Here is a 25,588-nt window from a genome sequence, read left to right as displayed (position 1 = left end):
CATAGATGTAATATTTTAACTTAAAATATTAAATTGTTTTCCTTGAAGTATTATGCTATCTGGATTGCCTAGGAACAATTTTAAAGCATTTTATAGATGATAATGGAACTTGGCATAAAATGCTGATTAAAGCGAAGCACACAAAATTTTTCATGCATTACACATCTCCATAACATATGATGAAGCACATGTTGTATTAATTCTTTACAGAAAGAGTAGTCACAATTAATCAGATATTATAAAGCGAGTTTCCTTAATCTATGCTGTGGTACTATTTTATTTTATGTAACATTATTCATGCAAATGGTATAAATCGCCTTAGAGAGTTAAACAACAGCTATAGACCATAATGACAAATAATAGGAAAGGAAAATATTAATGAACAGAAGGAAGTGAGAAAAGATACATTATCAAATGAGAAAGGAGAAGGGATTGAAAGTGTATTTCAAAGCCGTGCAGAAATGGATTGGTTGTTTCCAGGAAGAACATTTACATCATGTTCCTAGAACATTTACCAGCCAGTGGTCTGAATAATGTTTCACTTTAGTAAGAACACTGAAGATGCAGCACAGAGTGCAGCTCTTTCAAAGGCAGGCTTGAGAAAATGCAAGCTCTAGTGAAGAGAAAGAAACCTCAAGCTATTTTCTTTCAAAATTATTTGAGGAAAACTATTTGAGGCTCTGATGTTCTCTAGCACATAGTAACTACAACAAATGCCTTTTCATCATATTATCTAAAATCCCAGGATGGGCTTTTCTGAAACTAAAGAGAGTGATTATTAATATTCTTGAGAGATTTTGTTCAGAAAATTCTGAGCCTAAGGACAAAATCCTGTAAACAAAGATATCCCCTGAAAAGCACAATCTATTTGTATTCCCAGATCTGTGTTTAGATAACAGCAGAGGATGAGATGGTGGAAGAGCATCACTCACACAATGGACATGAGTTTGGGCAGACGCTGGGAGATAGTGAAGGATGGGGAAGCCTCGCGGCTACAGTCTATAGGGTCTCAAAGAGTTGGACATGATTGAGGAACTGAACAACAAGAAGATACAGGCAGATGTCATAAAGACACCTGGGACAATTGAGAGAGAAACTGTCACCAAAAGTTATTCAAACACCAAGACAATGGGCTTCTATTTTACCAAAAGCAGGAATCAAAACTTTCTTGTTCTCAAAAAGGCAGATAGTGGTGACAATCTGGGTAAACTTGAGCTATGTGACCCTAAAGGTGATATAGATTTCCATATGTGACATTTGGAAAACTGTCTTAATAATTTGTAATCAGAATTAGCCCAGATGCGAGCGCTTGTAAATCCATGAATATTTCTACAAACTTAAAAGATAAGTCTACCAAATCAATTGATTTTTGTCTTTATATTTAACCTGGAATATGGCTGAATCATCAATGATGAGCCAGTAGGAAATGGTAACTACCAGCATCCAAGAGTACCAATGCAAAATTCAACAAAAATACAAAAGCAAAACAGAAACGGAAGAAAAGTTTAAGTGAAAGGCAAAATAAGAAAATGGGAGAAAATGTTTGTTGGAGATGCTCCTTTTGTCCAGTACTCTCAAAAGTAGTTCTATAAACACTGGGTCACATAATACGTAATTTTTTGCTCTTATTCAATAAGTTCTGTTTTGGAGAACTTATCAACCAAATCATGGCTTTTCCATAACATGCTTTTTTGTTTCTTGACCTTGTTGCTGTACAGTTCCTCATTTCCATTAGGAAATATACTGTGGAATTCCCTGAGGATAAAAATGTGGCTTCTGGGGAGCAAAAGCAGCTGTGAACCAAATCAGAAATGTTGTTGACTCTGGGGGGAGAGGGGGCGGGGATGATGTGGCAGAGTCTGCATTGAGGCCAATTTTAGATAAACAAATTGAAAAATTATATAGAAAATAAATGACACTGAAGCCAGTTTGGATTGGGGATAGTTCTCCATAACTGTTTTATTCCAGCAGAGATGTGAATGGGTACGTAGTTCACATGAAGATTTAATGATGTGCAAAATCTACTGTAGAAATCCAAGAGGGCAGATTACTTGAGTAATCTGTGTGTTGGGAAGATTGCTAAGAATTAATAATCATAAGTTGAAGGACACTCTCAGTGAGGAAGTCAGTTGAAATCTGACCTCAGAAATGTATATGGTGCTGTCATTTGGCAGAATGCCAGAAGGAGACTCCAGCTGAGCCCTGTATACCTGTGCACCACACAGTGACTCTCAGGCACCCAGTGAGTAGCTTCCTATCCTCTTGCTTCACGACCATTACAGCCAGAAATAAACTGCTCCTATCAGACATGCAAAAATTCAGACTTAAATTGAAGAAAGTAGGGAAAACCACTAGACCATTCGGGTATGACCTAAATCAAATATCTTATGATTATATAATGGAAGTGAGAAATAGATTCAAGGAATTAGATCTGATAGAGTGCCTGAAGAACTATGGATGGAGGTTCATGACATTGTACAGGAGGTGGTGATCAAGACCATCACCAAGAAAAGCAAAATGGTTGTCTGAGGAGGCCTTACAAGTAGCTGAGAAAAGAAGAGAAGCTAAAGGCAAAGGAGAAAAGGAAAGATATACCAATTGGAATGCAGTGTTCCAAAGAATAGCAAGCAAAGATAAGAAAGCCTCGCTCAGTGATCAGTGAAAAGAAATAGAGGTAAACAATAGAATGGGAAAGACTAGAGATTTCTTCAAGAAAATTAGAGATACCAAGAGAACTTTTCATGCAAAACTGGGCACAACAAAGGACAGAAATGGTATGGACCTAACAGAAGCACCAGACATTAAGAAGAAGTGGCAAGAATACACAGAAGAACTATACAGAAAAGATCTTCATGATCCAGATAGCCACGATGCTGTGATCACTCACCCAGAGCCAGACATCCTGGAGTCCAAAGTCGAGTGGGCCTTAGGAAGCATCACTACAAACAAAGCTAGGGGAGGTGGTGGAATTCCAAGATGATGCTGTGAAAGTGCTGCACTCAATATGCCAGCAAATTTGGAAAACTTGGCAGTGGCCACAGGACTAGAAAGGTCAGTTTTCATTCCAATACCAAAGAAAGTCAATGACAAAAATGTTCAAACTAGCACACAATTGCACTCATCTCACACGCTCGTAAAGTAATGCTCAAAATTCTCCAAGCTGGGCTTCAACAGTACATGAACCAAGAACTTCCAGATGTTCAAGCTGGATTTAGAAAAGGCAGAGGAACCAGAGATCAAATTGTGAACATCTGTTCAATCATCAAAAAAGCAAGAGAATTCCAGGAAAACATCTACTTCTGCTTTACTGACTACACTAAAGCTTTTGACTGTGTGGATCATAGTGAGTTGTGGAAAATCCTTAAAGAGTTGGGAATATCAGATTACCTGACCTGCCTCCTGACAAATAAGTTTGCAAGTCAAGATGCAACTGTTGGAACCGGGCAGGGAACAATGGACTGGTTCCAAATTGGGAAAGGAGTATGTCAAGGCGGTATATTGTCACTCTCCTTATTTAACTTATATGCAGAGTACATCATACAAAATGCCAGGCTGGATGAAGCTAAGCCAGATTCAAGACTGCCAGGAGAAATATCAACATCCTCATATAGGCATATGGCACCGCCCTAGTGGCAGAAAGAGAAAAAGGACTAAAGAGTCTGTGGATAAGGGTGAAAGAGGAGAGTGAAAAAGCGGGCCTAAAACTCACTTGATGAAAGTGAAAGAGGAGAGTGAAAAAAGCTCAACATTCAGAAAACGAAGATCATGGCATCTGGTCCCATCACTTCATGGGAAATAGATGGGGAAACAGTGGAAACAGTGTCAGACTTTATTTTTGGGGGGCTCCAAAAATCACTGCAAATGGTGACTGCAGCCATGAAATTAAAAGACGCTTACTTCTTGAAAGAAAAGTTATGACCAACATAGATAGCATATTCAAAAGCAGAGATATTACTTCGCCGACTAAGATCCATTTAGTCAAGGCTATGATTTTTCCAGTGGTCATGTATGGATGTGAGAGTTGGACTGTGAAGAAGGCTGAGTGCCGAAGAATTGATGCTTTTGAACAGTGGTGTTGGAGAAGACTCTTGAAAGTCACTTGGACTGCAAGGAGATCCAACCAGTCCATTCTGAAGAAGATCAACCCTGGGATTTCTTTGGAAGGAATGATGCTAAAGCTGAAACTCCAGTACTATGGCCACCTCATGTGAAGAGTTGACTCACTGGAAAAGACTCTGATGCTGGGAGGGATTGGGGGCAGGAGGAGAAGGGGACGACAGAGGATGAGATGGCTGGATGGCATCACTGACTCAATGGACTTGAGTCTGAGTGAACTCTGGGAGATGGTGATGGACAGGGAGGCCTGGCATGCTGCAATTCATGGGGTCGCAAAGAGTCGGATGCAACTGAGTGACTGAACTGACCTGAACTGAAAACTCAACATTCAAAAAACCAAGATCACAGCATCTGGCCCCATCACTTTTTGACAAATAGAAGGAGAAAAGTGGAATCAGTGGCAGATTTTCTTTTCTTGAGCTCCCAAATCACTGTGGACTGTGCCTGCAGCCATGAAATTAAAAGGTGCTTGCTCCTTGGGAGGAAAGCTGTGATAAACCTAAACAGTGTATTAAAAAGCCGAGACATCACTTTGCCTACAAAGGTCCATCTAGTCAAAGCTATGGTTTTTCCAGTAGTCATGTATAGATGTGAGTTGGACCATAAAAAAGGCTGAGCACTGAAGAATTGATGCTTTTGAACTGTGGTGTTGGAGAAGACTCTTTAGAGTCCATTGGACTGCAAGATCAAACCATTCAATCCTAAAGGAAATTAATCCTGAATATTCATTGGAAGGACTGATGCTGAAGCTGAAGCTCCAATATTTTGGCCACCTGATGCTATGAATCAACTCACTGGAAAAGACCCTGATTCTGGGAAAGATGGAAGGCAGGAGGAGAAGGGGACGACAGAATGAAATGATTGGATGGCATCACCAGCTCAATCTGTGCAAATTCCAGGAGACAGCGGAGGACAGAAAAGCCAGGCAGGCTATAGTCCAGGTCCCAAAGAGTCAGACACAAATTAACAACTGAACAACAGTAGCAAAATTCTTGATGGCAATTGGCTCTCAGCGATATAGATTACTACATTCTAGACAGGGATAATACCTGAGAAGAATTCTGCTGGGAACTCTGGAAAATTAGGCCTCATGTCTAAAGGAAGTTCACAAGAAGGTATGGCCTTTGTGCTTGCTCTGCACAAACCACACCCACCGACTCAGGCATGGATGCAACCCTTTTTCTACCAGCCTGAAGAGCCCACCAGGGATAGCTCAGTGGAGTGATGGGAAGAGTTCGCGTCCTTAAGCCATCAGTGATCGTGCATCATCTCTGAGCTTCTTACTTGGTGACACAACACATTGCCTCCTCCTTCAACCAGTTGTGGGTGTTCTTTCAGCCAAATATATCTTACTGAAAATTCAGGCAGAAAATCTGTACTTGGAATATCCTTGCCTCACTGTGTTCAAAGAATTCCTTTCTACATCCTCAATAGTTCACCACAGAGGTTTTAAAAAAATGGTTTGACCTAAACTTCATTGAATTTTCACTAGTATTTTCCACTGGAAACTGTCCTGCAAAAAAGGCAGACATTCATTTTGCTCTTGGTGTGTCTTGCACTTTTGAAGTTAAACATTATACAGGCAAATATGAATGACACAAATCTATGTTTATTGATACTCAGCTAGGTAGTTCAGGGCTCTATGCTCAGTGTAATACTGCAGTGATAAAATAAAAATTGAAAAATTGATCTACTCCAAATTAGGGCTTCCCAGGTAGCACAGATGGTAAAGAGTCTGCCTGAGATGCAGGAGACCTGGGTTCAATCCCAGGGTCAGGAAGATCCCCTAGAGAATAGAATGGCCACCCACTCCAGTATACTTGTCTGGAGAATCCCATGGACAGGGGAGCCTGGTGGGGTATAGTCCATGGGGTTGCAAAGAGTCATACATGACTGAGTGACTTTCACTCTGTCATTCCAAAGTATGTTAAAGAATAACCCATTTTTTTGTGTCTCCTTTTACATCTTCCCTTTCCTTGATCCAGCTGAACTAATGATGCTGACTCTGGTCACTCATCAATTCCCAGGGCTTGCCACTCCACTGGACAGTCTGGGTCCACAGAAATGTGTGCATCTTTTTCAGCTTTACAGATTCAGCCTCTGATGAGTATTCACCATAAAGTGAGTGCTGAAAGATATCTGTGGTTGATGAATAAATAATCACCACCCTCATTGGTTAAAGTCACCTTGAAACCTCTTCTCCAGTCCACGTTTCCATGTAGTGGATCACAAACAGACACATGGAGTCACGTGAATACTCAAGAGCCGAGTCTCAGAGAAGAAGCATTGACTCCTGCAGGAGACCAGAGTTCACGTTTTTGGAAACTGCGTCTCACTAACGACTTGCTGCCTAATGTCCCTGGCAGAAAACCACCATTCCTGCATGCCAGCATGCCTTTCCATAATTTATCATTTGTAAATAATTTAGTGGATTCTTTTTTTAACTGGCATATTAGCACATATTATTAAAACCAAGTTTACAATCGTGCCCTCTAAGGATACACAAAGATTACTACTGGGCTTTCGAAATGCCAGCCAACACAAATCTGTATTAATTATCTGCCTTCCTCTATGCATGCAGTTTGTGGCTTATATTGTATTTTCTCTGTAATACTCAACCTGTTCTAGGCTGCATCAAGAAACTCATCCTAAAAGTTTGAAATTTGTAAGATCATTTCCTTTTCCAGGCTGGTCCATTTGTACTGGGATTTCTACAAGCAGTGGGTCTTTTATTGAATGTTGTTCAGTCACTAAGTCACGCCCAAATCCTTGCCACCCCGTGGACTGCAGCACACCAGGCCTCCCTGTCTGTCACGGTCTTCGTAGACCAGGACCCGGGGACTGGAGTCAATGAGAAGACGGATGCAGGGGACCCAAGTCTCGAGTGAAACAAGGGTCCTTTATTTGCAGAAATGCATGTTTATCTATCTTCAATAAAATGATTACTCAGCCATTAAAAAGGATGAAATTTCACCAGTTGTAACAGAATGGATAGTCTTTCAAGTACAAGGTCACTGGAGAGAGTCCCTGGAGGGAGTCCCTGAAGGGAACCCAAACAGGTGCCTTTCGTCATGATCTCAGTACTGAGAACTGCGTGTAGCTCTTCTTGATCCTGCTTTCCAGGAGCTGATGAGGAACAGAGAGTCCTTGAGAAATGGCACACAAAGGAAGAGAGCATATTGGATCCCTTAAAGTGGAACGTCCCCTGACACCTGTCCTTCACGGTCTCCCGGAGTTTGCCCAAGTTCACGTCCATTGAATGAGTGATGTCATCCAACCATTTCATTCTCCGTCACCCTCTTCTGCCCTCAATCTTTCCCAGCATCAGGATCTTTTCCAATGAGTCAGTTCTTTACATCAGGTGCGGAGTATTGGGATTTTCACTTCAGCATCAGTCCATCCAATAAGGATTCATTCAGGGTTGATTTCCTTTAGGATTGACTGGTTTTATTGAATAAGCACCTTAATCAGTCAGTGATGGGAAGATATTTTTATTTCACAGTGAGATACAGCGGTGCCAACCAGACAGGCACAGGGCATCAACGTGAACCATGCTGATGACCAGGGAGTGCACCCAGGGACCTGTGTTAGTCAGACTCCATTCTTTACGAAGCTCTGCATAGCACAGTGGTTCACAGTAGTCGTCACACCCTGATTCAGGCTGGGCGTTTGCTGAACACAGGGATGGGGTCCTGGCTTTTCCCCACACCAAGTGGGCTTACACCTGTCACTAAGTTTCTCTAAGTTTCAGCATATCACCTGAGAAATGGGGATGGTGGTAATATTTCCATCACTGAGACAAGTGTACAGAACGTGGAAAGCACAGTATAGGTGCTTCCTATTAGGAAGAGCGAACACTTGGGAACCACAGGATTGTTGCATAGAATTAACATTTGCTGTCCATGCAATAGGAGAAAGTTACTTAATCTGTTTAAATTGTAATAGATTTCTCATCAATAAGATGAAGTAACTATCTTTAGTCAAGGCTGTGGTTTTTCCAGTGGTCATGTATGGATGTGAGAGTTGGACTATAAAGAAGGCTGAGTACCGAAGAACAGATGCTTTTGAACTGTGGTGTTGGAGAAGGCTCTTGAGAGTCCCTTGGACTGCAAAGAGATCCAACCAGTCCATCCTAAAGGAGATCAGTCCTGGGTGTTCATTGGAGGGACTGATGTTGAAGCTGAAACTCTAATACTTTGGCCACCTGATGTGAAGAGCTGACTCATTTGAAAAGACAGTGATATTGGGAAAGATTGAGGGCAGGAGAAGGGGATGACAGAAGATGAGATGGTTGGATGGCATCATCTATTCAATGGACATGGCTTTGGGTGGACTCCGGGAGTTGGTGATGGATAGGGAGGCCTGGCGTGCTGCGGTTCATGGGGTCACAAAGAGTCGGACACGACTGAGCGACTGAACTGAACTGAGCTGATCCATATTTTATGTTTTTAAACTAATTTAAATAATATGCACAAAATAATTTGAATATTCTTTGTGCTAAGTAAATGAAAACTATTTTTTTTTAGCTCTTTTCATTTTTTATACACACCATGTTCTGATTCCCCCTTATTTGTTGTCATATGATTTCTTTTTTCCCTGCACTGACTGCCTCAAAACACTGGGATTTACTGAGTGGAAACTAATGGATCTAATATTACCTTTAAGCAATCTGTGGACTAGACTTCTGTGTAAAGAAAGAACCACAGGAAGAAGGGTGTTAGTTTTTACAAACCTGGTTAGTCCCCAAGGACTTTACCTTCTTTTGGAAATGAACTTTCTCCCGACTGGAAATGTCTGGCTCTAAGATTAGCTGAGAGCCCCCATCACACTGACTCTCCAGGAGTCAGCAGATCATTGTTCTGACCTTTCATTTCCCCTCCTGGGATGAGAGCATAAGCCACTGCAGAAGGCTCTTATTTCCACCAACCACTGACATAGCGCACACCAAGAGGAGTGTGCAAAATGCTGCTGGCTGCTTAGAAAAAAAACATGCACACAATAAAATCATTTTGCTGTTTACTTCACATGTAGCTAAATATATTTTAGCCAGACTGCTTTTCTTAAATGATGTAAATTGAGACTTCTGTATCTTTAAAAAAATTGTGCCTCTGGTATACAGAATTTGATTAATCATAACCCATATCTCACAGTACATTTTCATGATTCATCTGTGAGTTAATCACATTTTAAATTTATTTTAAAATATACTCAATGTCAATGAAACTACCACTAAAAACAGCTATTACTTTTTTCTTTTTTAAAATATATTTATTTTTAGTTGAAGGATAATCGCGGGACAGTATTGTGTTGGTTTCTGCCAAAAATCAACATAGATCAGCCATAGGTATACCTATGTTCCCTCCTTTTCAAACATCCCTCCCACCGCCCACCCCATCCTACCCTTTTAGGTTGTTACACTGAGCAATAAATGTACCAAAAAGAAGAGAATTATCTTCCAGAATAATCCCTGATTTCATGGAAAGTATCAGGTGGTTTTAAAAAAGGTCTCTATACTCATTAGGATATCAGCTAAATGAAACAAGAAATGACCATGAAATGTATGTAAGTTTGTTTTGTGAGGAAGATTGATGGCAAAATGGAAAACAAAATTTCTCAGGTAAATTTAAATGAATGTTCTTGGAAACCTGTGATGTATAGAACAGCTGCATTAGAAAGATCTAAAGTACATATTAGAAGTGAGCATTTACCCATCTCTTGGTTATCAACTCAGAATCTTTGCTTATAGAGCAAGGGAAATTGTGTTTGATTATCGTTTTCTTCTTTGCTCTATTCTGTTTTGCTTTTGCTAAGCCCCGGTTGACTTTTACTCATTGTTAATTGAGAGAGGCACCGAGGACTTGACAACCATCTCGACTGATGGCTAGCTCAAGTGTGACCACACTAATGTCAAAATTAAGGGTGTTTTAAGAAACGTGAAGATCAGCTAATGGATACCCTTCAGAATTGGTTGCCTTGAAAAATCCAGAGTATCAGGTAATAAATACAGTGAAATATCATCAATGTCAATATCTATAGACTTCTCTGGTGGCTCAGATGATAAAGCGTCCGCTTACAATGCGGGAGACCAGGGTTTAATCCCTGGGTCGAAAAGATCCTCTGGAGAAGGAAATGGCAACCCACTCCAGTACTCTTGCCTGGAAAATCCCATGGATGGAGGAGCCTGGTAAGCTACAGTCCATTGGGTAGCAAAGAGTTGGACACGACTGAGTGACTTCGCTTATCATCAATATCTAGATACAGGACCTGGATATCGCTACATTTACTTAATAAAAATATGAATATCCATGTAAAATATGACCATGTAAGTATTTTTTCAAATGACGTTTTGCCTTAGAGTTGGGAGAAGTTTGAGTGAAAGTTGGTCAGTCATGTCTGACTCTTTGTGACCCCATGGACTGTACAGTCCCTGGAATTCTCAAGGCCAGAATACTGGAACACATAGCCTTTCCCTTCTCCAGGGGATCTTTCCCAACCCAGGGATCAAACCCAGGTCTCCTGCATTGCAGGCGGATTCTTTACCAGCTGAGCCACAAGGGAAGCCAAGTAATTTCTAGACTTGGTTCACTTGAAGAGTAATTTTGACACAATTTATCTGAATTTCTACAATTTATAAAGGATACTTTATTGCACCCAGGAGAGGATAAGTAACTTCTGGTACTTCTAAATACTTTTTCATTATAAAAGTAAATTTGATTTAGAAGATTACCAGCATAGCCTTCTATCTGCCTTAGAAACTTACTGGATGCTGTGCTCAGTCACGTTCAACTCCTTGCAGCCCCATGGACTGTATCCCTCCAGGCTCCTCTGTCCATGGGATTCTCCAGGCAAGAATACTGCAGTAGGCTTCCATGTCCTTTTTCAAGGGATATTTTTGACCCAGTGATCAAACCGCTCTTGTGTCTCCTGTATTGGCAGGTGAGTCCTTTACCACGAGCGCCATCTCGGGAGTCCTTAGAAACATATTGCTGCTACTGCTGCTAAGTCGCTTCAGTCATGTCCGACTCTGTGTGACCCCATAGACAGCAGCCCGCCAGGCTCTCCTGTCCCTGGGATTCTCCAGGCAAGAACACGGGAGTGGGTTGCCATTTCCTTCTCCAATGCATAAAAGTAAAAAGTGAAAGTGAAGCAGCTCAGTCGTGTCCGACTCTTAACGACCCCATGGACTGCAGCCTAACAGGCTCCTCCATCCATGGGATTTTCCAGGCAACAATTCTGTAGTGGGGTGCCATTGCCTTCTCCTAGAAACTTATTAGTGTTATGTAAAAATTATCAAAGTTAAACTAACATACCACAAAAACAAGTAGAAAAGAAGCAGATGAGTCATTTCACAGTGTGATCATACTCAGATTTTCCAGGGTGAAAGGAGTACTAACAAGGAATTGTGCCATTCTGCTTTTCAGAAATGTTACATTTATATCACTGACAAGGTACATGAAGCCAGGTTTTTTAACTAAATGTACTTATAAAAACTTTTATTTAGATGTTATTAAATGTATATTTTTCACGTTTGACTTTATATTTGTATTTTTTATTTTATAATTATCTGGAATTCTGCTTTAATTTAGAAAAAAGTGTCAGTTCAGTTCAGTTCAGTTCAGTTGCTCAGTCATGTCTGACTCTTTGCGACCCCATGAATCCCAGCACACCAGGCCTCCCTGTACATCACCAACTCCCGGAGTTCACTCAAACTCACGTCCATGAAGTCGGTGATGCCATCCAGCCATGTCATCCTCTGTCATCCCCTTCTCCTCCTGCCCCCAATCCCTCCCAGCATCAGAGACTTTTCCAATGAGTCAACTCTTCTCATGAGTAAGCAACATTACATTCTTGGTTCAGTTCAATTCAGTCGCTCAGTCGAGTCCGACTTTGCAACACCAGGCCTCCCTGTCCATCACTAAATCATGGAGTTCACTCAAACTCATGTCCATTGAGTCGGTGATGCCATCCAACCATCTCACCCTCGGTCATCCCTTTCTCCTCCTACCCTCAATCTTTCTCATCATCAGGGTCTTTTCAAATGAGTCAGCTCTTTGCATCAGGTGACCTAAGTATTGGAGTTTCTTCAACATCAGTTCTTCCAATGAACACCCAGGACTGATTTCCTTTAGGATGAACTGGTTGGATCTCCTTGCAGTCCAAGGGACTCTCAAGAGTCTTCTTCAACACCACAGTTCAAAAGCATCAATTCTTTGGTCCTCAGCTTTCTTTATAGTCCAACTCTCACATCCATACATGGCCACTGGAAAAAGTATAGCCTTGACTAGACAGAACTTTGTTGGCAAAGTAATGTCTCTGCTTTCTAATATGCTGTCTATGTTGGTCATAACTTTCCATCCAAGGAGTAAGCATCTTTTAATTTCATGGCTGCAATCACAATGTGCAGTGATTTTGGAGCCCCCTCCCCAAAATAAAGTCAGCCACTGTTTCCACTCTATCCCCATCTGTTTGATATGAAGTGATGGGACCGGATGGATGTTATGATCTTAGTTTTCTGAATGTTAAGCTTTAAGCCAACTTTTTCACTCTTCTCTTTCACTTTCATCAAGAGGCTCTTTAGTTTTTAATCACTTTCTGCTTTAAGAGTGGTTTCATCTGCATATGTGAGGTTACTGATATTTCTCCCAGCAATCTTGATTCCAGCTTGTGCTTCCTCCAGCCCAGCATTTCCCATGATGTACTCTGCATATAAGTTAAATAAGCAGGATGACAATATACAGCCTTGATGTACTCCCTGTCCTATTTGGAAACAGTCTGTTGTTCCATGTTCTGTTCTAACTGTTGCTTCTTGACCTGTATACAGGTTTCTCAAGAGGCAGGTCAGGTGGTCTGGTATTCCCATCTCTTGAAGTATTTTCCACAGTTTACTGTGATCCACACAGTCAAAGGCTTTGGCACAGTCAATAAAGCAGAAATAGATGTGTTTCTGGAACTCTCTTGCTTTTTTGATGATCCAGCGGATGTTGGCAATTTGATCACTGGTTCATCTGCCTTTTCAAAAACAAGCTTGAACATTTGGAAGTTCATGGTTCATGTATTGCTGAAGCCTGACTTGGAGAATTTTGAGCATTACTTTACTAGCATGTGAGATGAGTGCAATTGTGCGGTAGTTTGAGCATTCTTTGGCATTGCTTTTCTTTGGGATTGGAATGAAAACTGACCTTTTCCAGCGCTGTGGCCACTGCTGAGTTTTCCAAATTTGCTGGCATATTGAGTGCAACACTTTCACAGCATCATCTTTCAGGATTTGAAATAGCTCAACTGGAATTCCATCGCCTCCACTAGCTTTGTTCATAGTGATGCTTCCTAAGGCCCACTTGACTTCACATTCCAGGATGTCTGGCTCTAGGTGAGTGATCACACCATCGTGATTATCTTGGTCGTGAAGATCTTTTTTGTGCAGTTCTTCTGTGTATTCTTGCCACCTCTTTTTAATACCTTCTGCTTCTGTTAGGTCCATACCATTTCTGTCCTTTATTGAGCCCATCTTTGCATGAAATGTCCCCTTGGTATCTCTAATTTTCTTAAAGCAATCTCTAGTCTTTCCCATTCTATTATTTTCCTCTATTTCTTTGCAATGATCGCTGAGGAAGGTTTCCTTATCTCTCCTTGCTATTCTTTGGAACTCTGCATTCAAATGGGTATATCTTTCCATTTGTCCTTTGCTTTTTGCTTCTTTTATTTTCACAGCTGTTTGTAAGGCTTCCTCTGACAGCCATTTTGCTTTTTTGCATTTCTTTTTCTTGGGGATTGTCTTGATCCCTGTCTCCTATACAATGTCATGAACTGCTGTCCATAGTTTATCAGGTACTCTATCAGATCTAGTCCCTTAAATCTATTTCTTACTTTCACTGTATAATCATGAAGGATTTGATTTAGGTCTTACCTGAATGGTCTAGCGGTTTTCCCCACTTTCTTCAATTTAAGTCTGAATTTGGCAATAAGTGTTCATGATCTGAGCCACAGTCAGTTCCTGGTCTTGTTTTTGTTGACTGTATCGAGCTTCTCCATATCTGGCTGCAAAGCAGATAATCAATCTGATTTTTGGCCATCTGGTGATGTTCATGTGTAGAGTCTTCTCTTGTGTCATTGGATGAGGGTGTTTGCTATGACCAGTGTGTTCTCTTGGCAAAACTCTATTAGCCTTTGCCCTGCTTCATTCTGTACTCCTAGGCCTAATTTGCCTGTTACTCCAGGTGTTTCTTGACTTCCTACTTTTGCATTCCAGTCCCCTATAATGAAAAGGACATCTTTTTTGGGTGTTAGTTCTAAACGGTCTTGTAGGTCTTCAAATAACTGCTCAACGTCAGCTTCTTCAGCATTACTGGTCATGGCATAGACTTGTATTACCGTGGTATTGAATGGTTTGCCTTGGAAACGAATAGAAATCATTCTGTCGTTTTTGAGATTGCATCCAAGTACTGCATTTTGGACTCTTTTGTTGACTATGTTGGCTACTCCATTTCTTCTGAGGGAATCCTGCCCACAGTAGTAGATATAATGATCACCTGAGTTAAATTCACCCATTTCAGTCCATTTTAGTTCACTGATACCTAGAATGTCGACTTTCACTCTTGCCATCTCCTGTTTGAGCATTTCCAATTTGCCTTGATTCATGGATCTAACATTCCAGGTTCCTATGCAATATTGCTCTTTGCAGCATCGGACGTTGTTTCTATCACCAGTCACATCCACAACTAGGTGTTTTTGCTTTGGCTCCATCCATTCATTATTTCTGGGGTTATTTCTCCACTGATCTCCAATAGCATATTGGGCACCTACCGACCTGGGGAGTTCCTCTTTCAGTGTCTTATGTTTTTGCCTTTTCATACTGTTCATTGGGTTCTCAAGGCAAGAATACTGAAGTGGTTTGCCATTCCCTTCTCCGATGGACCACATTCTGTCAGACCTCTCCACCATGACCCATCCATTTTAGGTGGCCCCCTGCAGCATGGCTTAGTTTCATTGAGTTTGACAAGGCTGTGGTCCATGGGATCAGATTAGCTAGTTGTCTGTGATTGTGGTTTCTGTCTGTCTGCCCTCTGATGCCCTCTTTCAGTGCCTACCGTCTTACTTGGGCTTCTCTTAACTTGGATATGGTGTTTCTCTTCATGGCTGCCCCAGCAAATTCTTGGTAGAAGTAGCCATATTAAAAATATGTGTGTGTGTATACACACACACAAACATATGGGCTTCCCTGGTGGCTCAGATGGTAAAAAGTCTGCCTGCAATGCAAGAGACCTGGGTTCAATCCCTGGGTTGAGAAGATCCCTTGAAGAAGGACATGGCAACCCACTCCAGTATTGTTGCCTAGAGAATCCCATGGGCAGAGGAGCCTGGCGGGCTACAGTCCATGGGGTTGCAAAGAGTTGGACACAACTGAGTGGCTAACACACACATATACACACATATATATAACAGTCTTTATGTTGACATAATTTTAAAAGCTTAGATAAGTAATGATTACTTAGCTTAATGCTCTCAAGTTTCATCCATGTGGTTGCAAGTAGCAGGATTTCTTTCTTTCTGGTGGCTGAATATTATTCCACTGTATATGTGTGTGTGTCCGTGTGTGTGTGTGTATAAAGAGAGAGAGAAAGAGAGAACACCTTCTTTATCTGAACTCATAGAGACAGAGAGTAGAAGAGTGACCACCAGTGTCTGGGGCCTGTGAGAAATGGGGGATGTTAGTCAATGGATTGGAGAAGTAAATGGCAATCCACTCCAGCATTCTTGCCTGGAGAATCCCATGTGCAGGGGACATGGCAGGCTGCAGTCTGTGGGGTCACAAGGAGTCGGACATGACTAAGTGACTAACCCACACTCAATGGATGCAAACTTTCAGTAATAAGATAAATATAGTCTTAAAAATCACATATACAGCCTGGTGATTGGAGATCTTAATATGGAATTATACACTTGGAAGTATAAATAAATCTTAAGTGCTTTCACCACAAAAAATAAATGGTAATTATGTGACATGATGGAAGTGTTAGGTAACCTATGGTGGTAATCATTTTGTTCAGTTCATTCACTCAGTCGTGTCTGACTCTTTGCAGTCCCATAGACTGCAGCATGCCAGGCTTCCCTGTCCATCACCAACTCCTGGAGCTTGCTCAAACTCATGTCCATCAAATTGGTGATGCCATCCAGCTATCTCATCCTCTGTCATCCCCTTCTCCTCCCGCCTTCAGTCTTTCCCAACATCAGGGTCTTTTCCAATGAATCCATTCTTTGCATCGGGTGGCCAAAGGATTGGAGTTTCAGCTTCAACATCAGTCCTTCCAGTGAATATTCAGGACTGATTTCCTTTAGGATGGACTGGTTGGATCTCCTTGCAGGAAGAGTCAAAGGAACTCTCAAGAGTCTTCTCCAATACCATAGTTCAAAAGCATCAATTCCCATGCACCAGCCCCAAGCATGCTGTATCCTGCGTCAGACATAGACTAGCGATTCAATTCTTACATGATAGTATACATGATAGAATGCCATTCTCCCATATCCCACAGAGATGTTATGGGGAGGGAGGTGGGAGGGGGGTTCATGTTTGGGAACACATGTAAGAATTAAAGATTTTAAAATTAAAAAAAAAAAAAAAAAAAAAAAAAAAAAAAAAGCATCAATTCTTCGGTGCTCAGCTTTCCTTATGGTCCAACTCTCACATCCATATATGACTACTGGAAAAACCATAGCTTTGACTAGATGGACCTTTGTTGGTAAATGAATGTCTCTGCTTACATTACCATGTGTAAAATAGCTAGCTAGTGGGAAGCTGCCGCATAAAACAGAGAGCTCAGATCAGTGCTCTGTGATGAGCTAGAGAGGCAGGATAGGGGGTCGGTGGGGAGGAGGTACAAGAGGGAGAGTGTATATGTGTACTTATAACTGATTCATGTCATTGTACAGCAGAAACTAACACAGCATAGTAAAATTATACTCCAATAAAAATATACGTGTGTATATATGTGTATCAAATCAACAATAAATACATCTTAAATTTACATAATATTATATGTCAATTGTTTCTAAATAAATCTGGGGAAATAGAAATGTTTTAAAATTAAGCTCATGTAATTATCTTTCAGAGGAATTCATTAAATAATTAATATAATTATAGATGTCAATTTCAGAGATTAATTAAAAGTTTAAGAATAATTGGCAATGTTTTATTTACCAAAGGAGTTCATTCTTGAAATTTTAGTGATATGTATGTTAAAATTAGGATACAATTGCAGTTGAAAAAAATGTCTTGATTTTTAAATTGTGACGGTGCTGTAATATATAAGGAATTGAAAGCATTTTTAATTCTCACTAATTATTAATGCTTTTGAATTGATGCTTTTGAACTGTGGTGTTGGAGAAGACTCTTGAGAGTCCCTTGGACTGCAAAGAGATCCACCAACTAGTCCATCCTAAAGGAGATAGTCCTGGGTGTTCATTGGTAGGACTGATGTTGAAGCTGAAAGTCCAATACTTTGGCCATCTGATGTGAAGAGCTGACTCATTGAAAAAGACCCTGATGCTGGGAAAGATTGAAGGCAGGAGGAGAAGGGGGCAACAGAGGATGAGATGGTTTGATGGCACCACTGACTCAATGGGCATGAGTTTGGGTAAATTCTGGGAGTTGGTGACAGACAGGGAGGCCTGGCGTGCTGCAGTTCATGGGGTTACAAAGAGTAGGACACGACTGAACAACTGAACTGAAATGAATTATTAATGGAAACATTTATTCATTATTATTAGACAACCAAACCAACTAGTTTGAACAGCTGACATAGTCAGTTTTAATTTGTAGCGATAGGCATTTTCAAAGATACTCAACTATATTCTATGCACTTGTCAAATTCTCTGTATATTGAGAACAGTATTATAGGAGTCACAAACATATGTTATCATTCATACATGAGTAAATATGTACTTGATAAATGCTAACTGAGCACGTACTATTTATCAACAGTTGGGCTGTAGTTTGGAGTAATGGTGATAAGGCTAACAAAATGAATGGACTTGGAGAAAATAAATATAGATAGATAGATAGAGATAGAAACGGTTTATATATTTGGTATGCATACTAAATACTAAAATATACTTTATAAATTTATAAAGTATTTAAATTTATGTATTTATATATAAAAAGTATATATACAGTATATATATATGTATATGTTGAGAGTATACATATATATATAATAATTTTCAAATAACATGAGGTGGTAAATGTTATATCTCTTTTTACAGAAAATTAGGAAGAGAAGTAATTTTATTATAATTTTGTATTATAAAGGCTGTCTGAAGACAGACTTTTTCCTAGGGTCCAATATTGCCAAACAATATTTAGTAAGCGAAGAAATAGGAAGAAACAGATGCGTTCAGAGAGAATCTGCACAAATGGACAGCAAAGTTGAAATAAATTCAGAGGTCAAGTGAGGCGTGAGAGATTTGAACAAGAGGGCAAGGATAGAAAGAATGGCTTTAAAGGGGGAATAAAAGGTTAATATGTACGAGTGAATTCGTTTAGCAGAAACAGAGAGCAACAGTTGGAATGTAGCACTAGAAGAGACAAGATGGCTACAGTAAAGCACAGAACTGTCCTGGGTCGTAATTTAAGAGGCTTTAATTAAATATAAGGGGCTGTTGTGAGCTCTCAAGCGTTCTTACAGAGACAGTGATGATTAATTCTGGACAGTGGAAGCTTAACGCTAGTGTAAAATTGATCAAAGAAGGGTGAAATGGCACAGAGAGGCCAGGACGGGACTGTGGGGGCAGGGGGTGGGTGGCGATGTGAGGAGTTCTCAAGTCTTGTCACAGCCAAGGAAACGGAAGCGCACAATCTCTGCGGAAGAGGAACCGGAAGTGGACTGCGCGGGAAAGGTGCTTAATTAAAAGCCCCAGATGTGAAATGACCCTCCCCCCCAGGTTAAGAATTATGAACTTTGGTGGATTAGGGGTACCTTCCGTTCTATTAGATAACTTGAACAGAAATGTAAGCACTGCAAAAAGAAGTTACATTTGTCGGGGGGAGGGGAAGGATATGAAGGTCAAAATGATTTAACCTGTGAACAGTCTACTATAGTTTAGAGATGTTTCCCCAACATCCTCGAATGAGGCCTTTTAGGACAGGTCATCAAATTATGGGATTGGGCTTCCCTGGTGGCTCAGAGGTTAAAGCGTCTGCCTGCAAAGCAGGAGACCTGGGTTCGATCCCTGGGTCGGGAAGAGCCCCTGGAGAAGGAAATGGCAACCCACTCCAGTATTCTTGCCTGGAGAATCCCATGGAAGGAGGAGCCTGGTGGGCTACAGTCCACGGGGTCGCAAAGAGTTGTACATGACTGAGCAAGAGACTTAAATTTATGAGGAGAGGAGTCAAAGGAGCAGCCAGTTATGAAACAGAAATTTCTGTGAAAAACTACTGCAAACACATAGCGCCTTCAGCCTCCTTTCAAGCCCCTTGCATATGGCCATACTCATTTCACATGAAGTGCACCCACACAGACACATGGGAGAATCTAAACCTCTAGGACTTTTGCAGGACGAGCTGTTTATACCCAGTGTCAGTCCTTTCCAACCCATCATTCAATAGGGATCATAAAAAGTAAAACGATGTTTATACACAGTGTTCAGATCCCATTAAAACACTAAAAATTATATTAGAGCCTAATTTAGAAAAATTATCCTTAATCTCATTGGAAAGATTCTGAAAACAGGTAGCAGAACAATGGTAGGCCAACACTTACCAAGATTTGTTGTTCAGTGTCTAACCTGTGTCTGACTTTTTGTGACCCCATGGATTGCAACACACCAGGCCTCCTCGTCCTTCACTATCTCCTTGAGCTTGCTCACATTCATGTGCATTGAGTGGATGAGGCCATCTAACCATCTCATACTCTGTCACCCCCTTCTCATCTTGTCCTGTCTCTTTCCCAGCATCAGCGGTTTTTTTTTTCCAGTGAATCAGCTCTTCGCATCAGGCAGCCAAAGTATTGGAGCTTCAGCTTCTGTACCAGTCCTTCCAATGAACATTCAGGTTTGAATCCCTTTAGGATTGACTGGTGTGACCTCCTGGTGTGATCTCAAGAGTCCTCCAGCATCACAGTTGGAAAGCATCAATTCTTCAGTGCTCAGCCTTCTTTGTGGTTCAACTCTCACATCCATACATGACTATTGGAAAACCATAGCTTTGACTATAAGGACCTTTGTCAGCAAAGTGATGTCTCTATGTTTAACACACTATCTAGGTTTGTCACAGCTTTTCTTCCAAGGAGTAAGCATCTTTTAATTTCATGGTTGCAGTCATAGTCCGCAGTGATTTGGAAGACAAAGATCATAAAATCTGTCACTGTTTCTATTTTTTTCCGCATCTGTTTGCCACAAAGTTATGGGACAGGATGCCGTGATCTTCATTTCTTGAATGTTGAGTTTAAGCCAGCTTTTTCACTCCCCTCTTTCACCTTCATCAAGAGGTTCTTTAGCTCCTCTGCTTTCTGTCATTAGGGTGGTATCATCTGCATATCTGGATTGTTGATATTTCTCCTGGAAATTTTTTTTCCATGATCTTTATTGCTTAAGCTTAAAATTTCCCATATGTCCTGTCAATCTTGATTCCAGGTTCTGAGTCATCCAGCCCAACATTAAACCTAGTATATAGCTACACAAATTAATACCATTATGTATGAAAAAGAAACACATAGTTTATCAAAGAATACAGAGCATATAAACACAAAAATGCAGAAATTCAAATTATAAAGCAGTCTCATTTTGCATGAGAAGAAGAATTATGTTTCCTAAATTAATCAATTTGGGATAATTCATTATTTGGTAAAAAATTAAGCTAGATCTCTTCCTTACACTAAGTCAAAAAACATTACTGTTTGATCAAGAGTTTAAATGTAAAAAATAAAATAGTAACAGCTCAAGGAAAAAAGCATGTAAATTTTTTTTATAATTGCAATGTGCAAAAATATAAACAAAAGTCAAAAGCCATAACAGAAAAAATGATAGGTTTAAAAAGGAAAGTGACAATTTAAGTTAAATGTCCATTAGATAGCAAAGAATATAGTTTATAACCTAAACCTGGTAGCTAACACCAAATTTCTCAATTTATAAAAAGTCTGTATATATTATAATGAAGTGACAAAAAAGCAAATTATAGACAATTTATAGGAAAAAAAGGAAAAAATTAACAAAATTTTGATTTTTACTCACAATAAAATAAATTCTAGGCAACATAACTATTCCACATTACAAAGACATTAGGATTAATAATATTTTCAAGTTATTGATAATTATTATATCTCCCACACTGCAGCATTTTACATTGTTAATGCATTTAATCCTCCCAACAGCCCTATGAAATGAGATAAGTGACCAAATTCTCAAAGTGAACAAATGTCAGAATTGTGGTTCAGATTCAAACAGGACCAGCTCTAGGACTGGGCTCACAAATATACTGTGAAAATAAAAGCATTTTTGATACTTCATGTTTGGACACAAGAGGAGAAGCAGAAACTCTCAAAATATGGTAGCAAGAGTGTGAAGCTTTGTAGAGGTTATTTTGGTTGTATTTATTTAATTTTGCCCCAAGGATTTTATTGCCAGGAAATTATTCCTCAATAGCCACTTACACAAATTTTACATATGCATATATATATACAAGTTTCATTTAGTTTGTAAGAACAACACATTGGTCAGCTGAACAATTTGCCAATTGGAAAACTGGTTGAACAACGAACTGCAACAACCCTCAAAATTTTTAATCAGCTTATTGTATGAGAAACACAGAATCTTTTTTCATAACAGATTAAGATAGTATAAAAAATTATGGGTGTATTTAACTCACGTATGCAGATATAAATAAAATATTGTCTGTTCAAATCCAAGAGTGTGTGAGATTAATAAATCATGACCAGGTATGTTTACTCAAGAAGGGAAAAATATTTCTGTAATAAATAATCTATCAGTGCAATTGTCAGATTTAAGGAAGAAAGTAATATAATCATCTGAATAGATTCAGAAAAAGCATTTGATGATGTTCAATATCTATTTATGACTTTTAAGAACCCTCAGCCTGTTACGAATAAAGTTTCCTTAACTTGCTAAAAGTACCATATCAAAAATCTACAGCAAACATTATTCTAAATGGAAAAATTATAGAGCTCATTTCCTCTAAAAGGCAGAATAAGACAAGCATGCATGTTTTGAACCATACTGTTCAATAAAGAAAAGAATTTCCAGGCATTGTTGTAAGAGATAAAAAAAAAGAAAAAAAGCAAGCAATGTAGTGATTTTCAGGTTAACAAAAAAAATTATTTGCTTATTACTTTGCAAACAAAGGTCCGTCTAGTCAAGGCTATGGTTTTTCCTGTGGTCATGTATGGATGTGAGAGTTGGACTGTGAAGAAAGCTGAGCACTGAAGAATTGATGCTTTTGAACTCTAGTGTGGGAGAAGACTCTTGAGAGTCCCTTGGACTGCAAGGAGATCCAACCAGTCCATTCTAAAGGAGATCAGCCCTGGGTGTTCTTTGGAAGAAACGGTGCTAAAGCTGAAACTCCAGTACTTTGGCCACCTCATCCCAAGAGTTGACTCACTGGAAAAGACTCTGATGCTGGGAGGGATTGGGGGCAGAAGGAGAAGGGGATGACAGAGGATGAGATGGCTGGATGGCAACACCGACTCGATGGACATGAGTTTGAGTGAACTCTGGGAGATGGTGACGGACAGGGAGGCCCGGCGTGCTGCGATTCATGGGGTCACAAAGAATTGGACACGACTGAGCGACTGAACTGAGTTGAACTGAACTGATGTCACCTACATATGTAAGAAGCATAGACAAACTATGATAATGAATGAGAGAGTTCGACATGTTTATGAATAAATGAGTAAATTACAAAATGCAGAATAATTTGTCTATAGTGACATAATAGAAAGTAAACTAATTATGATAAGCATATAATAGAACACCTAATAATTATTAAATATATACCTAAAGATCATTCAAGTATGACCTAAATCAAATCCCTTATGATTATACAGTGGAAGTTGGAAGTAGATTTAAGGGACTAGATCTGATAGATAGAGTGCCTGATGAACTATGGATGAGGTTCGTGACATTGTACAAGAGACAGGGATCAAGACCATCCCCATGGAAAAGAAATGCAAAAAAGCAAAATGGCTGTCTGGGGAGGCCTTACAAATAGCTGTGAAAAGAAGAGAAGTGAAAAGCAAAGGAGAAAAGGAAAGATATAAGCATCTGAATGCAGAGTTCCAAAGAATAGCAAGGAGAGATAAGAAAGCCTTCCTCAGCAATCAATGCAAACAAATTGAGGAAAACAACAGAATGGAAAAGAACAGAGATCTCTTCAAGAAAATTAGAGATACCAGGGGAACATTTCATGCAAAGATGGGCTCAATAAAGGACAGAAACGGTATGGACCTAATGGAAGCAGAAGATATTAAGAAGAGCTGGCAAAAATACACAGAAGAACTGTACAAAAAAAAATCTTCACGACCAAGATAATCATGATGGTGTGATCACTCACCTAGAGCCAGACATCCTGGAATGTTAAGGCAAATGGGCCTTAGGAAGCATCACTATGAACAAAGCTAGTGGAGGTGATGGAATTCCAGTTGAGCTATTTCAAATCCTGAAAGATGATGCTGTAAAAGTGCTACACTCAATATGCCAGCACATTTGGAAAACTCAGCAGTGGCCACAGGATTGGAAAAGGTCAATTTTCATTCCAATCCCAAAGAAAAGCAGTGCTAAAGAATGCTCAAACTACCACACAGTTGCACTCATCTCACACGCTACTAAAGTAATGCTCAAAATTCTCCAAGCCAGGCTTCAGCAATATGTGAACCATGAACTTCCAGATGTTCAAGCTGGTTTTAGAAAAGGCAGAGGAACCAGAGATCAAATTGCCAACATCTGCTGGATCATGGAAAAAGCAAGAGAGTTCCAGAAAAACATCAATTTCGGCTTTATTGACTATGCCAAAGCCGTTGACTGTGTGGATCACAATAAACTGTGGAAAATTCTTCAAGAGATGGGAATACCAGACCACCTGACCTGCCTCTTGAGAAAGTATGCATGTCAGGAAGCAACAGTTAGAACTGGACATGGAACAACAGACTGGTTCCAAATAGGAAAAGGAGTACATCAAGGCTGTATATTGTCACCCTGCTTATTTAACTTATACACAGAGTACATCATGAGAAACGCTGGGCTGGAAGAAGCACATGCTGGAATCAAGATTGCCAGGAGAAATATCAATAACCTCAGATATGCAGATGACACCACCTTTATGGCAGAAAGTGAGGAGGAGCTAAAAAGCCTCTTGATGAAAGTGAAAGAGGAGAGTGAAAAATTTGGCTTAAAGCTCAACGTTCAGAAAAGTAAAATCATGACATCTGGTCCCATCACTTCATGGGAAATAGATGGGGAAACAGTGGAAACAGTGTCAGACTTTGTTTTTCTGTTCTCCAAAATCACTGCAGATGGTGATTGTATGAAATTAAAAGATGCTTACTCCTTGGAAGGAAAGTTATGACGAACCTAGATAGCATATTCAAAAGCAGAGACATTACTTTGCCAACAAAGGTCCATCTTGTCAAGGCTATGATTTTTCCAGTAGTCATGTATGGATGTGAGAGTTGGACTGTGAAGAAAGCTGAGCACCAAAGAATTGATGCTTTTGAACTGTTGTGTTGGAGAAGACTTTTGAGAGTCCCTTGGACTGCAAGGAGATCCAACCAGTCCATTCTAAAGGAGATCAGTCCTCGGTGTTCTTTGGAAAGACTGATGCTAAAGCTGAAACTCCAGTACTTTGCCCACCTCATGCAAAGAGTTGACTCATTGGAAAAGACTCTGATGCTGGGAGGGATAGGGGGCAGGAGGAGAAGGGGACGGCAGAGGATGAGATGGCTGGATGGCATCACCGACTCAATGGACATGAGTTTGAGTGAACTCTGGGAGTTGATGATGGACAGGCAGGCCTGGCGTGCTGCGATTCATGGGGTCACAAAGAGTCGGAAATGACTGAGTGACTGAACTGAACTGAACTGAAAGGCATGCTTGATGACCTCAGTAAAGGATTAAGAAAGATATAAGTAAATCCGTGAGATGACATGGAAATATCCATTTATGCCAAATATATTGAAAAATTCAATGCTCTGGTAATTAAAACCTCAGCTGAATTTTTTTTAAGGAACTCAAGAATCTTATTTTTAAATGTACACAGGAAAATAAAGATCCAAAGAGAGCTAAGATACAAGCAAATTGTTAAAATATCAAGAATATCACTCATCATTAAAACATCAGTTTTATGAAGGCATGAATTTTTGCCCTTTTTGTTCACTGCTAAATCCTAACATGAAGAGTTGACTTATTGGAAAAGGCTCTGATGCTGGGACAGAAAAAGGAGGAGAAGGAGGCTACAGATGATGAGATGGTTGGC

Source organism: Budorcas taxicolor, chromosome 9, assembly GCF_023091745.1.
Source record: "Budorcas taxicolor isolate Tak-1 chromosome 9, Takin1.1, whole genome shotgun sequence".
In the NCBI taxonomy this organism is placed as follows: Eukaryota; Metazoa; Chordata; class Mammalia; order Artiodactyla; family Bovidae; genus Budorcas; species Budorcas taxicolor.
This window is presented reverse-complemented; position numbering follows the sequence as displayed.